The following is a 15,878-nucleotide window of genomic DNA, read 5'->3' as shown; positions in this document are numbered from 1 at the left end:
TCAAAAACAAAATAAATAAAATTCATTTGAATAAAATATTAAATTCTGTGGGGTTTTTTGCTTTATTTTGGTTTATTTTTGATATATATTTTGGATGCATCATGTATAATCCTTGAGTGCTTATTGTGCTTATTAGAAGCCATTATATGGGCAAGTCAGGAAGTAGCTTGGTGCTGCTAAACAGCAGGCATACTGTAGCTGCAGTCCTTGATGTACCGAACCAATTAAAAAGGCAATCAACTCTGAGGACCGGAGGTTAAAAAAGAAGCAGGATGGGTCTCAGAAACTCAGCTACCTGGCTGTAAAAAAGTCACTAGAAATATCTGGGGATCCAGACAGTCTTAATGAAATACATTTTTAAAATGTCTGCATTTATCTAAAGCAGATTAGACATATTATGCATCCTATATTAATATTTGATTGATACATTCACAAAGAAAGAAACTACAAATTTTCTCCTTTTTTTGCAAAAAACCCCCTAACCTTAAAAAAAAGTGCTGAAAATTTCCATATCACAGCTGCCCAGAGTGCATAAAAAGGAGAATATTAGTAATGTCCAGATGCACATAAATCTACAGGGATGCCTCTTGCCAACAGCAAAATGAAAGGGATGACAGTGTCAATCACATCCAACAGACTATGTTCATGCTTTTCAAACAGTCCTTTCACACTCAAAAAACAGTGCTCATTAATAATGTATGTTCCGATATGAAGGAGAAGGAATGTTGCCTCCAAACGTGATAGAATTCATTGTTCATCTCTAACACTCGTCAGAACAATAAAGCCCCCTTTTCTGAAGGACAATTTTTCTTTTGTCTTTAGGACTGTGCTGAAATGATTTCAAACCTATTATACTAATTGGCCCCTTTAGTTTTTGAGCGTGTGCTGCAAATGTTGCACTTTAAGAGCTGCCTTTCTCTCTCTCTCCCCTCCCTTGACTGGCGTTTCAGGATTGTGTGAGTAACTTATCAAGCCTTCAGAATTGCTGGGCGGGCGACAATACTGAGATTTTTTCTCTTCTCCTCCGCTCTGTTGTGTGAGCAGCTGTCAGGAAGGTGGGCCTGTGGGTTTGCAGATATATTTTAAGACTAGCAGATTGTAAATTCACACATGAGAACAGAAGAAACCGAATTTTTAAAAGGTTATCCACCCCATGGAGATTAATCTCCTAATATACCATTTTGGCCAGAACGGATCTAATTGCTTCTCAAACAAGCCCATTGTTGTTGCCTCCCAAACCATTTGGCATCATATTTATAATGGTCTGATTTTTAAAAATTGCTTTTTATCCTTGGATATATGAATATGTATTTTGTTTGCTTTCAGTCAAGTCCCTATGTGCTGCCATCTAAACTGACAGCCTGTGTTTAAAGGTACAGTAGTAAACACACTCTTTGTATATGTTTAAAGCAGTGACTTTTATTACTCCTTCCCAAAAGTAGCCAGGTACAATGAAAGCAGCAGGGGCAAGCCAACGCCCTCTTCTCCCACACCTGACCCAACAAGGAGACCATGCCCAGCAATGTTCTCTCTTTAATAAAAGCAGCTGAAAGGGGTGGACTATGGAACTTACCAGCCTCTTGGGCTTCTTCGCCCCGCAGCCACCATCAGCTACAGATGAAGGTGAAGGGGGCAAGTTCGGACCTTCCAATCTTTCCCTTCCCCATGCACAATATCAATAGAGGGATCACCCAGCACCTCCCTCTTTCTCCTTCCATAGAGAGAAAAACATCAAGAGTTGACTGAGACTTCACATGAGACTGCAACCATTATTCACTCAACTGTGAAATTTGGATTTTGGATTATTTTGCCCCATTTGTAACATCACCCTTGGGGTTTTGTCCTCTTCATTCCAGCCTTTCCAACCACTGCAGCCACTTGTCTCCTAGCGTCCTAGACAGTTTTGCTTTTAAAAGGTTAACAAAATGCATGGAACTATCACTTTTGATCACTTAGATTGCAAGGCAAGGATTGTCTTTCTGTGTCTGTACACCACCTAGCACGATGGGGCCCAGTGTTGATTTGGACCTCTTGAGTGCTCTTGCAGTATAAATGATAATTAATAGCACACTTCACCCTGGTTATGCTCTCTTTCTTTATCTTGGCTCTTAGCTTGACCTCCTTCATGATAACTCTTTATAACAATTTGAAGTAACCTTTTAGAATGCTCTGAGATGATGTTATGATGACTCTGTAAAGGTGAACTGCAAAGATGTATGCAAAATGGTTTGTAAGATCCCAAAGACGAAACAAAGACATAATTGTTCCACAGTGTAGTTAATAAAATGGGAGATATTCAGACAAGAGAAAAGAGTACAGTATTTGCTGTAAGAGACTACAAAAAGAAAAGGAGGACTTGTGGCACCTTAGAGACTAAGAAATGTATTTGAGCATAAGCTTTCAGGAGACTAACACGGATGCTACTCTGAAACCTGTAAGAGACTACACTTCCATGCCTTCAGAGATTTACTCTCAGTGCCAGCTCAACAATATGAAGTACTATAAGGGACTATACATCATTTCCAATTGTTTACAATGTTTATGACTCCACAAACCAAATTTTAAGATTTTGCTTCAAAAATATCACATACAATGTGCATGCATTCACTGAGGACAGTCAAATGGGCTGTATGTTCATTTTCATTGTGAGGTCATTGGCTGGCAGAGAAAACAATGAAATCTATAGCTTCAATTCCTCAGCATTCAAAGGAACCAATGACAGTCTCCTTTTCTAAACCTTTAAATTCTGTACTAATTATATTTTTAAGCCATCGGTATTTACTTTAGATCTGGGAGAATTTTTTCAATGGAAACCTCTTTTGGTTAAAAAAAAAAAAAATGCACAGTTAGTTACACCACAATGTTTCACACATTTTTGTCAATTTCAGAGAATTGTCCATTTTAAGAAAAAATACTGAAAAATGGAAACATTTTCATTTTTCAATCCAAAATGACTTTTCATTTTGAAATTTCCTTTCATTTTTCATAAAGTTAAAAATGTTCAAAATCTAAACAAAGTGTTTATATTGGGTTGAACAAAACATTTAATTTGACCTGAAATGAGTTTTTTATCAACCTGATTCATTGAAAAAAAAATTGGATTGAATCTAAACTTTTTTTTTAATATTTAATATTCATTTTTATTTTTCAGAATTGCCAGTGAACCAAAAACATCCATTAATCACACAGCTCTGCTTATTTTCCTCTTTTGGTGTCATACAAGGAAGTTGCTAACTTTCAGCAAAACATTTTTAATTCAACTTCAAGGGTTTGAAAACTTCATTTTTATCTTCCCCTTTAGTGAAATTTTTATTCAGACTCCAGATAGCTCTTTCGTCTCTTTTTGTTGTTTCCTTATAATTTACGGTACAGCTCTGCAAACATTTCATATCCAGACACCAAAGTCAAGTGACAGTAAACAGATTGGAAATTTGCACTAAGTCCTTACATTTGTGGACCTGGCTGAAACATTTACATGCTACACAAGGATTATTTGGCCAAACCAAACTGTGCCAGGTGCCTCCCACAACACAATTTTCTGTCAACACCTGGATACTCTAATTTAATAATTAGTATCTTCTGGGGGAAGAGTCTTGTGTCCTTTACCCTCTATCCCAGCTGTCCCAAAGCATTCTAGGGGTACTTAGTCAGTTGTCTTACCTTTGTGGGCAAATATCTGGCCTGGAGATTATGCAGAATATGCTGTTTTGTGTGAGCAAAACTCTATCCATTACTGCATTTGGTGTGGAGAGTCTCAGGCTCTGGACTATGGCCAGGTTCAATGGAGTGTTGGCAGCAATGAAAGCTGAACTTTTTGCTGTCTCACTCCTGAATGGAGGCTCAAGTGGGGAACCTGTAGCCCTAAAGAGACTTCCAAATCCCTACAGATTTGGGGATGACTGATGGCCTACTTGCCAGAAAACACTCCCACCTCCACCCCATGTCCTTCCAAGAGTCAAGATGTGACGAGCAGGACAACTGGCCGTTGCACAAGAGCCCAGGAGAGGGTAGGGAGGGTCCATGCCCCCCCCCCCCGAAGCCTTTTAGTTGTGGGATGAGGTCACTAAAGTAAGTGAGGAGGCAGAAGGTTGAAGGTTGACCTGGTGGGGAGGGGGAACTTGCTGATGTCATTAGGAAATTGGTGAATTTTGTCAGAATTAGTTTGGAAATTTTGAATTCTAATGAACCCCCCCAAATCCTAGTGACATCAGCTCGTTAGCTTTCTTTTGATGGAACTATGCATATTAAAACACAAAGTTTCTTACAGCTCTACGGGATCTGTCTGAACAGAGATTCCAGGGGGATTGACCCATACATTTCATAAACTCTGTATATGTTTTGTTAATGATTTCCATTAGGATGACTGCTACGAGCTGGCATATATTTCGAGCAATCTATGTATTAAATTAGATGGTGTCAGACTCCTTTGGCCAACCTGCATGCAAACAATCATCCTTAGTATAAGTGATTTATAAGAGGGTGGCTAGTAGTTTAGAAAATGAACAGCTTTAGTCAGATATGAACTAGGACAATACCTTCAGTTGTGCATGATTAATTTGTTGGGGAATTCATTACAGAAGATCAGGATCAGAACTCACTCTTAAAGAGAATACCACACATTTAACATCAGACACCTATACACTCTAGGATCCTAATAGATATTTATGCCTAATCATCCTTAAAACTTTACTGGGACAATATTGTAGAGAAAAAAAGTACTGTGGGCCTATATTGAAAAATAGAATGGGACAGATTATGATAAGAAATCAATGAATATGCACAAGTTACAACATTTTAAAATAGTCCGTAAGTAATACTGGATGCCACAGAGATTATATGAGCTAAGCTTAAATTCAGGTAAACGATATTTTAGCTCTTGGATCTGTTTACTGAAAAACAAGACTAAATCATCAATTTAATGGCTGCAGAAGTGAGTTAGCCTGAGAAAGTAGAAGGAAATGCACAACAGATGGGCAGCAAATCTGACCCAAATGGCATCATATGAAAGGAAAAAAAAAAACCAACAACATACAGGCTGCAGGGCAAAGGTGATTTATTTGATAACATCTGGGGGCCATTTATGGCCTGTATACACAGGAATGCTGATGTACAGAGCTAAGGGATTAACTGGAATAAATTGCAGAATGTCATCTCACATGCGTGATATGGTCAGAAGTCCACTTGCAATTTGGCATGAACAAGATTACTTTCAAGTTATACTTTTATGCTATTTTTTCTCCCTTTGTCATTTCTCTTTTATATTTACAGGAAAGACTTGAACTTGATAGAGAGAAAGCTGGACTTACTGGTTTGGGAAATTTATTGGTATGGAAAGATTCCCTAGAAGAGCATAAATGCATATTTTGGAGCACTCAGCCCAATTTCTTTGTTATATCGTAGTTGTATAACTGTAATAAAGACTTACTGATACAAAAAGAAAGCAGCAGGGACTGTAGTGTTATTTTTTGGCATGTGGCATGGCATGTGTTTTGTTGAAGCAAAAAGCATTTCATAAGTTTCAATTTCAGCTGTGATATACCAGTGAGAGCTATCGGGTGGTGTATGCCACAGCCAAACAGCAGGAGTGTGATGAACTTTTCAGTTCGACATCATGCATGCCATATGCCACAAAGTAGTTTCGCCATCTCTGACACTTTATATAAACATTTTCTGTTTTCTTCTGTTCTGTCACACATGGTATTCATCATCTGTTAGAAGGCAATTGTGCCCAGTTTTGACATCCCCCAAATCGGTTAGCTCCCAAAAGGAAACAAATGATTTTTTTTCTGATATGAATCAGAAAAAACGGTTGTCGTTTGTCATCTAGCTATTTATCTTTGGTGACTTTTGAGTGCTCGACCTAAGTTCAGTGTGACCCACACAGAGCAAGATACAGGAACAGTGGGCCAGATCCTGAGTTGGTAACTCAGAGAAGCCATAGTTCCTCCCCTGATACTCTCTTTCTCTATGTCTGTGGGGGAAGTAAGTTGCTGCAACCTTTGAGAGGGTGCTGTTTACTTTTGCTCTTGCCTCTGGACAGCAATTCCAGAATTCCACTCAACAAATAAGGGGAGGAACGTAATCACAGCCACCAACTTCTCTCCCAGCTCTACCAGCTCTCGGCCCACTTTTCTGAGGGGGCTACATCCAAAAAGCAGCAGCTGTGCTCTGTGGCAGACCTTATCCAGGATCCAGGAAGGTCTTACTGAGCAAGGGCACCAATATTGTCACGATTGCACAGTAGGTGAAGCTGACCATTGCTAAGGACAATGTAATGTAATAACATTCCTGAAATGTGAAGATATTGGATCTGGGTGTATTGGTTGATCACAGGATGACTATGAGCTGTCAATGTGATGCGTCCATGAAAAAAGGCTAATGCAGTCTTGGGATGCATCAGGCGAGGTATTTCCAGTAGAGATGGGGAAGCGTTAGTACCATTACACAAGCACTGGTGAGACCACATTTGGAATGCTGTGTGCAATTCTGGTCTGGAATGGAAAACCTACCTTATGAGAGGAGACTCAAAGAGCTTGGCTTGTTTAGCCTAACCAAAAGAAGTCTTAGGGTAGGTGTGATTGCTCTCTATAAATACATCTGAGGGATAAATACTAGTGTGGGAGAGGAGTTATTTAAGTTAAGTGCCAATGTAGACATGGAAACAAATGGATATATACTGGCCATCAACAAGTTTAAAGGTTTCTAACCATCAGAAGAGTGAAGTTATGGAACAGCCTTACAAGGGGAGCAGTGGGGGCAAAAAACCTAACTGGCTTCAAGACTGAGCTTGATAAATTTATGGAGGGGATGGTATGAGGGGATTGCTTACAATAGCATTTAGTCCATTAGCGGCTGCCTGTAGCAAAAATCCCCAATGGCCAGAGACCGGACACTAGATGAGGAGAGCTCTGAGTTACTACAGATAATTCTTTCCCAGGTATCTGCCTGGTGGGTCTTGCTCATATGCTCAGGGTCTAACTGATTGCCAAATTTGGGGTCAGGAAGGAATTTCCATCCCGGTCAGATTGGCAGATATCCTGGGCATGTTTTGCCTTCCTCTGCAGTATGGGGCATGAGTCATTTGCAGGTTTAAACTAGTGTGTATGGTGAATACTCTGTAACATGAAATCTTTAAACTATGATTTGAGGACTTCAATAACTCAATCAGAGGAGTGGGTGGGTGGGTGAAGTTCTGTGGCCTGCAATGTGAAGGAGGTTAGACTAGATGATCGCAATGGTCCCTTCTGACCTTAAAGTCTACAAGTCTATAAGCAGGGGATTATAACTTTCATCAGCTCCCTTACCACTGCATATCCCCCTCCTCCTGGACAGATAAGTGGAAAGGTCCTGGACCAGGAAGTGGCTGCACTCTGTTTGGGAAGCAGCAGCCACGTGGCTAGCTAGAACTGGAGGGAAGCCGGATGCCAAGGCTGCATCACTAGCCAGAAGTTGCAGGGAAGCTAGAGGCAGAAAAGATTCCCCAGAAACCATATGCAGAGACACATGTGGAACAGGCTATCACTGTAGGGCATTACAGCTGGGTGCAGGTCTGTGTGGGAATAGCGGCATCTAAGCAAGGAACCACTGGAGGGGGCCCCAAAGAGAGACGCTAACTGAGCCTGACCTGGAAACCTACAAGCACCTATTTGTTGGAATAAAGACCAAACTGGAGAGGACAATCTAGGAATAAGTCCTGAAGAACCCTGACTCTCACCTGGACTGTCCCAATGTCCCAAACAAGAACCTCTTTTGCTCACTTTGAATTATGACTGTTTAAGCCTCTGTACCTAGGTTATTTGACATCTTTCCCTTTCCTGCCAGCCCTAGTAAAATAACCCTTCCCTTAATCATGTGACTGAGTGGTTACTGGGGACCCACCAGCACTAGCGTCTACAAGGGCTAGATGCTGAATCACTTACATGCTTGTCTCTGAATTGCAATGCACCCGGAATGATACTGGCACCCTAGGGGTTTGGTGTAATGAGCAGCCCCAATAATTACAATATCAAAATGTGTAAAATGTCAGAAGTTATCACTTCGTGCAGTTTTATAGTAGGAGTTCAAAGAAATGTTCAAACGGAGAAAATAAATAGAAATAATTCAGAATTCTGAAAAAAAATCATTTTAAACTTTTTAAACGATCCTGATTCCTACTGATTATATGACTGTTAGATTACACAAAGCAAAAGTTTTTAGCTTTTTAGCTCCCACTAATGGGTATTTCATGGAGTCTTTTATAATAGGTTTTACAATATTTCACCACGTTTTTATACATTAAATGCAGAGTTACATGGGATTGAGAAAACAATTGTTCACAAAATGACATGGTATAGTATTTAAAATTTGGATTTGAAAGGGAGTTACACGTGTGAACCCTTACAAAAGAAAATCTCTTTTGGCAATATTTCTATTAGAATTAAACAAAGAGGTTATAAGAAAGGGAAAATATGGTGCATGTTAGGACCCTGGAGTAATGTACTCTTAGAATATAATTTAGAGACCAATGTAATTTAGAAGCAAATATCTTTAAAAAAACTTAATAAATGGACATAATTACAGTTACAACTTAAGATCTTACGATCTCATACAATTATTTTCTATATGTCATGTGCATCTTAAAGATGGTTAGTATAGTTTCTCAAATTCAAATGCATTCTCAGAGACCACAATTAGTAGACCATTTGCAATTGCTGGCTTTCACACTGTATTCCCTGTGTTCACCTACCTAGCTACTAGCAGGAAATTTTTTAGAGGTAATAATTAGGGCCCTACCAAATTCACGGTCCATTTTGGTCAATTTCATGGTCATCAGATTTTAAAAATTGTAAATTTCATGATTGCAGCTATTTAAATCTGAAATTTCATGGTGGTGTAATTGTAGGGGTCCTGACCAAAAAAGGAGTTGGGGGGGGTCACAAGATTATTGTGGGGGGGTCGTGGTACTGCCACCCTTACTTCTGCCCTGCTGCTAGTCGGGGCACTGCCTTCAGAGCTGAGCAGTTGGGGAGTGGCGGCTGCTGGCCGGCAGCCCAGCTCTGAAGGCAGCACCGCAGAAGTAAGGAGGGCATGGTATGGTATCGCCACCCTTATTTCTGCGCGGCCGCCTGCAGAGCTGGGCCCCCAGTTAGAAGCCACCACTGTCTGGCCACCCAGATCTGAAGGTAGTGCAGAAGTAAGGGTAGCAATACTGTGACCCCCTAAAATAACCTTGGGACCTCTCTGCAACTCACTTTTGTGTCAGGACCCCCAATTTGAGAAATGCTGGTCTCCCCCATGAAATCTGTATAGTATAGGGTAAAAGCACACAAAAGACCAGATTTCACTGGGGGAGACCAGATTCCATGGTCCATGATGCGTTTCTCATGGCTGTGAATTTGGTACGGCCCTAGTAATAATACAGGTTTTCTTCAGAGGACAGCTCTCTAATCTGGTCCTTTAGAGAGGTGTGATCTATTTGTAACAATTCTGTGGCATCACAAATGCAAAAGTTGTCAGATATATATATATTTACAGCTTAGTCCTTATCTACACAGGGAAGTTTTTTTCTGTGTAACCTCAAGTGTGAATTTAAACCAATGTACTTGTACTGGAATAACCCTCCATGGAGACACACTTATTTTGATATAACTGTGCCTTTTTGTTCGTTTGTTTAGTCACTTAAGAAGGTGTTTAAGCTAAACTGAAAGAAAAGCACTCTCTTATACAAAACAGAGTGTCTACATGAGGAGATATACTGATATAACTATGCCCTTTACTCCTGGGAGAATTCTGCACCACTTCGCATGTGCAGAATTTATATTTCCTGCAGATTTCTTTGCTTCCCCTCAAAAAATGACAGGGAAGCAAAGGGAAGCCACAGGAGTGGTCATGCAACCCTCCTCAGCAGTATGCTTTGGGTGCCCAGGGAAGCCAGCAGAGAGGTAAATCACTGTGTGGGTAGGGGATGGGACTGGGGAAAACTGCCTGGAGGTTTCTATCCTATGCCAGGCTCAGCTGCTAGTCCTGGCTGGGATAGGGCGGATGGGACTTCCTTTTCCCCTGCACAGCATCCGGGGCTGTGTCAGACCCACCCCCAGCTTTATCCTCTGTCTGTAGGAAGCTCTGCAAACTCTCTGCCCCCTGCTTCCTGCACCCATCACTCCTCAGCTGCAGGAGAAGGGACCACTGTACAGGGAGCTGCTCCCCCATCCTCCCAACCTGCGTGCATCCAGACCCCCTCATACTCAGACCCTCACACTGAGCCTCACTGCCCCTGCACCGAACCCTTCCCCCCAAATAAGCACCACTGCCCCTGCACCTGGACCACCCCACTGAGCCACCTGCACCCGGATCCCCACCCTACCAAGACCCAACCAGCTGCACCTGGATCCCCACCACACTGAGCCCTACTCCCCCAGCATCTGGACCTCCCCACTAAGCTCCTCACACCCAGACCCTCCTGCCGAGCTCTATCCACCCCACACCCAGACTCCTCCCTGCTGAGCCTTAACCACCTTCAGCTGGACCCCCCTGCAGTTCCATTACTGTTGCACCCAGAACCCCCCAATAAGCCCATGTGCATACATCCAGATCCCCCACAACACCCGGATCCCCCACTGAGCTGCCTGCACCCAGATTGCCCCACGCAAAACCCTCTCAACCCACCCCTATATCCCGCACGCTAAGCCCCTCCACACTTGAATCCTGCATTGCTGAGCTTGTCTTCCCATACCTGGTGCACCTGGCATGGAGGGGAAGGGCCCCGGGGTGTTTCTGGGGCATGCCCATCACTGTGTCAGGTTTGGGTGCAGCCTCACCAATGAGTCCATATCCCGGGGTGGGGAGCTGCACAGTGATCTCCCACCTCTGTACAGCCAGTGGCCTGTGCTCCCCAATGCCCTGCTGGACTCTCCATATTTATTTGACAAATAAAATTTGTAGAATTTTGCAGAATTTTAAAATACTGTGCACAGAATTTTTATTTTTTTTTGGCACAGAATGCCCTCAGGAGTAGTCCGTATAACTATATTGGTATAACTGGTAAAACTTTACTATGTGGATAAGGACTTTAATCATGTCACATGGACTTCATCAGCAGGGATATAAACAGAATATACAGTTCCTAAACAAATAGTTGTGGTAACGAATGAGCTCTGTTAACTGCAGTGTTTGGAGCTGGGAAAATACAGGGGAAAAAAGTAGCCTCAAATATTTTTGCAAATAATGACAATATCCATGTCCCCCATTTTTAACTCTTTTGTGCAAATATTCATGAAAATGAAAATATAGTGACAAGAAAGAGACAGAAAGCAAACGTGGAATGAATACTCATTCAAACATATTTGCATAACTATTTCCACCAGAGGTGCGCACACAAGGCCATTTTGACAGGTCTTTGTGGTCTCGAAGCAGTATGGACAAAGTAAGGAACAGCAGCAGGTGGCAGCAGCTGGTGGCTTGCAAATATTACCAGCAGGGGCAAGAGCAGCAGTGCCCCCAGTGTGGCAGAACTTCACATCCATGGATTCCTCTTTGTGCCATCAGTTTGTGTGTACGGATGGAGGCCATTCAGGGAGAATAACTGATGTGGAAAAAGAGGCCTTCTGGTACCACTTGGGAAACCTGTTAGACATGTGAAATAGTGTTGTACACTACATGAGATAGGGAGGGGATCACTTAATAATACCCAGCAGGTCCCCAAGCCCTATCATGTCAGGGGCCTTGCAATGAGAAATCGAGAACCACATCCTTCACAACTAAGATTGCACACTATGCACAACTAATCACCATGGTGGATAGTTGATGCTACTGTAACACACAGTCACTAGTGGAATATATAAGCATGATATAAAATGGTGACCAACAATTTCAAGGCATTCACTTCACTTATATTTATATTTATGTATGGTTTGGAGTACACAGCAGTTTCCAAAAGAGCTTGGCCAGAGCCTTGGTGTGGAAGCAATTAACAAGCTGAGAGAAACAAAGAGAGTGGCACACCCTTTGTAAATAGGATCCTGTACCTCCATGCAAATTAAATTATTGTGTTATGTGACAAACGAAACAGCCAATAATGTGTTTCATGGCTCCCGGGTAAAATTTTGAAAAGCATCTAAGGGTACATGTACATTGTGATAAAAGACCCACAGCACGGCTGTGGCTGGCCCAGGCCAGCTGACTTGGGCTTGCGAGGCTTGGGCTGTGGGGCTATAAGATTGCAGTGCAGATGCTTGCACTCGTGCTAGAGCTTGGGGGTCTGAAACGCTGCAAGGAGGAAGGGTCTCAGAGCCAGGGATCCAGCCCAGACTGAACGTCTACGATGCTATTTTATAGCTCCGATGCCTGAGCCCCCCTATGTTAGCTGTCCAGCTCTGAGACTCAGTGCCGCAGGTGTTTTATCACAATTTAGACATACCCTAAGTGACAGGAGTTAAGGGCTTGTCTACACTGTCCCGAGGTTTGGACTACAGGGGTGTGAAATAGCAATGTGCACCGAAGTGCTGTGCTGTAACTCCTAGTTCCTAGTTCATATTATTGAGGTCCTATTTGAAGAGAAGTACATTAATATGGACTAGGAACCTTTTAGTTCTCACCTGAGGGTCCACATAGGGGAATTACAGCACAGAAGTTTGATGTGTACCACTATTCGCACCCCCGTAGTCAGACCTGAAGAGCAGTGTAGACACAGCCTTAGTCCCATTTTCAAAAAGTGACTTAGGAGCTTCTTGGCTCCTAAGTGACTAATTCACTTTGAAAATGGGAAGTCACTAAAGAACTTTTGAAAAATTTACCCTCTATGTCATTTTCTCTCCATCAGTCAACAAAGAACCCAGGCCTTTTAAAATATAGACAGCCAACTATAATGGTTTCTCTCATGGAAATCAGGACAAGAAAGTTACTTAATCCATTCTATTTAAATTTCCTATTCCACTTATCTGCGGCTAACTCTTTCTCCCCAACTCCCTTTCTCCATCAGTAAACCAAAGTCCCAATTATTTGTTCAGACATTCCTCCAAGTTATAAAACTTAGGACATCCAATCAAGGGACAGAAATAATACCACAAGATTTTAGCTGGCCAGTCACAAAGCAGATACACTGAATCATGAATACCAAATACATTGCTATAATGCATATATAATGAATAGTTTGCTAGCAATCTGCAAGGTGACACTTTCTTTGCCCAAGCTATACATCAAATCATTGCAAATAGAGAACAAATGTATAAAAAATCAGCCTGTTAACAGAGAATTCACAAATATAAAAAAGGTCTAAATCCACCAAATACATTATTCATTACAAATTATTCATCCAGTTCTAATGGAATATTAGAGGTTATTTCTTTAATAAAACAGTAATACAGAATGAGTCCTCTTTCTCTCTCGCTTTCTCTCTCTCTTTCACAAACATATATATACATACACACACTCAAGCAGGTCTCATATTCTATCCATCAGAGGGCAGAAATACTCACGGCTGGTTCTAGGGGTGGGTGAGCAGGGCGATTGTCCTCAGAGCCTTCTTCCAGAGAGCACTGTACTGTTGTGCCACTCAGCTGTATGTTTTGGGGGTTTTTTCTGTCTCCATTCTAATTTGCCAGTCATTTTTGCTCTGCTGATTGGCCGCTGAGGTGTGTATGTGTGTGTATGTGTATGGTGCTAAAAATATTTGCCACCCCGGCTGGCAAATGGCTCAGCTAGCTCCTGGCAATACTCACACACTAGCCAGGACATTCCATACTGAACAGCCACAAGGAATATTTCTCTGTATGTGCATGTATGTAGAATTTACTGGCCAAGCCAACGAAATTCTTTATCCACAAAAATTACAAAATAAATACATCATAAGAAATCCACTAAGTAAAGAAAACAGTGGCCAAAAATTGGATACCATTCCAATTTTCATCTCTATTTACTCTATTTATTTAATGTTTGGGCATTTTTCTAAATGTACAAGTGTTTGTATAAGTGGTCTCTTTCAGTTACTGATCTGTTATTTGCTAAAACTATTTGCCTTTGTGTCACCATCATTAGATATTCTTTTTAACAGATTGGTTTATGTTCACATATAATATAGACATTTCAGCTTGCATAAATCCCAGAGGGCTGACCTTGGATATAGCTGATAAACAAGGTCTGCAAATCTGTTTTAACACAATAAGTATGGATTTTTGTGTGCTAAACAATCTTAAAACCTAATCCCTTTACTGCTGATTAATCAATAATATAAACATTAGGTGCTTCCACTTGTCTCATAGTATTAGAGGAACAAAGGTCTTTCAATTTAAAAAAAAAAAAATCACAGCCCAGGAGTTAGAAAATCTTTAATTAGTGTAAGCCCATAAAAGAGAAATTATAACTAGCATTGGAAAAAGTATTTACATGTATTCAGAGTGAGGTGTAATGATTCAATAACTAATATGGAACTAGAATCACTAATAGTACAGTACATCACTTGAATTTGGTGGTATGACTTTATAAATACGAGTTCTATGTGGTGAAGGTGTGAGTGATAGAGAGAAACTGAAGGAGGTGGAAAGGGAAGTGTTTTGTTAGGAAAGATATACTCTGAATGTTCTAAGGTACCATAATTATAGGCAAAATTCTGCTCTCCCGTGTGTGCAGAATCCCCCATGAAGTTAATGGGAATTGCATGTGTGCACTTGTCTGAAGGCAGAATTTGGCACCATGATAGCTTTGTCTAGCTCATGTAATGCTATTTTAGTAGTAGTAGTAAAGCTATACATTCTGGTAGTGCCTTAGAGCCCCAATGATCAGGTTTATTAATTATTATTACTATTAATAATACTAATAACAATTTATATATATTTATTAATATGTAATTATTCATATATCTATTTATATAAAACATTCACAATAACATAGAGCTTTACCAAAGGGGCGCCTCCTTTCTGCCACTGCTCATGTTGATTGTAATGAGTTTACTTACATAACAAGATACTATTCTATGTGGTCCAGAGAAACACAATTGGGAAGCAGATAAATTATTACATAAATATAACTAACTAATCTTTTGAAAATAAGGAGTTGAAGTGATCTGCTCACTGATGCATTGTAATGCCAAGACAAATATTTTCATTCAGTACTCTGTATGCAGAGATTGAGGCCTGAAATCCGGGCTGGCCCATGTCAAAGTAAATGAAAAAAAAAATATGATTCCTATTTTTGAAGATAACATGATGATGCCTGCCACATACCTGCCATAAAATATAATGGACTGAACCAATTAGTGAGGGCCCTGACTTGCTGAGTCAGACCAGGACCATCTTTATAGCCCCACCAAATGAGCCAAATAGGAGCCTCTTGGTCAAACCAGCTGAGGCCTGAGCCCCCTGGAAATAACAATGTATCTGTCTTAGCTGGATGAAAGAAAAGCAACTCTGGTGGGTCCTACATGTCATTTATTTTCATTGACATCTTGGCACTTGATCTGAAGCAGGACAAACTAGAAATCTCTTTGTGACTATGAGTATGTGTCACGAGTATGCAGTGATGCAAAGAGTGGAAGGAGGGCAGAAGAGAACATGTATTTTTACTTAGACACTTAAGCTTCATCATATTCTTGAGAACAAAACTCACAGCATGGTAGAAGTAGATATTTCAAGCTAATAAAAACCCTTCAATAGCACTATGGGGACTATGCCTTTTCTCTGCATTTTTCCTCACTTCGATCGGGGACACAGATTTAACATGTTGCAACACTTTTTCCCCAGAAGGAGTCAGAGATTTTTTTTCCTGTACATGACTGCATGAAACAGTAGTACTTCAGGTAGCGAGGTAATCTGCACTGATGGTCACCACTAATCACAACTACGTCCAGCAAACCTGAGTGTAAAATTGTGTTTATTGTCCCCTGCTGTTGTTTCCATGTTGGAGTTTTA

This window comes from Eretmochelys imbricata, chromosome 3, assembly GCF_965152235.1.
Source record: "Eretmochelys imbricata isolate rEreImb1 chromosome 3, rEreImb1.hap1, whole genome shotgun sequence".
Classification (NCBI taxonomy): Eukaryota; Metazoa; Chordata; order Testudines; family Cheloniidae; genus Eretmochelys; species Eretmochelys imbricata.
The sequence above is the reverse complement of the archived record's forward strand: the minus strand, read 5'-3'. Positions refer to the sequence as shown.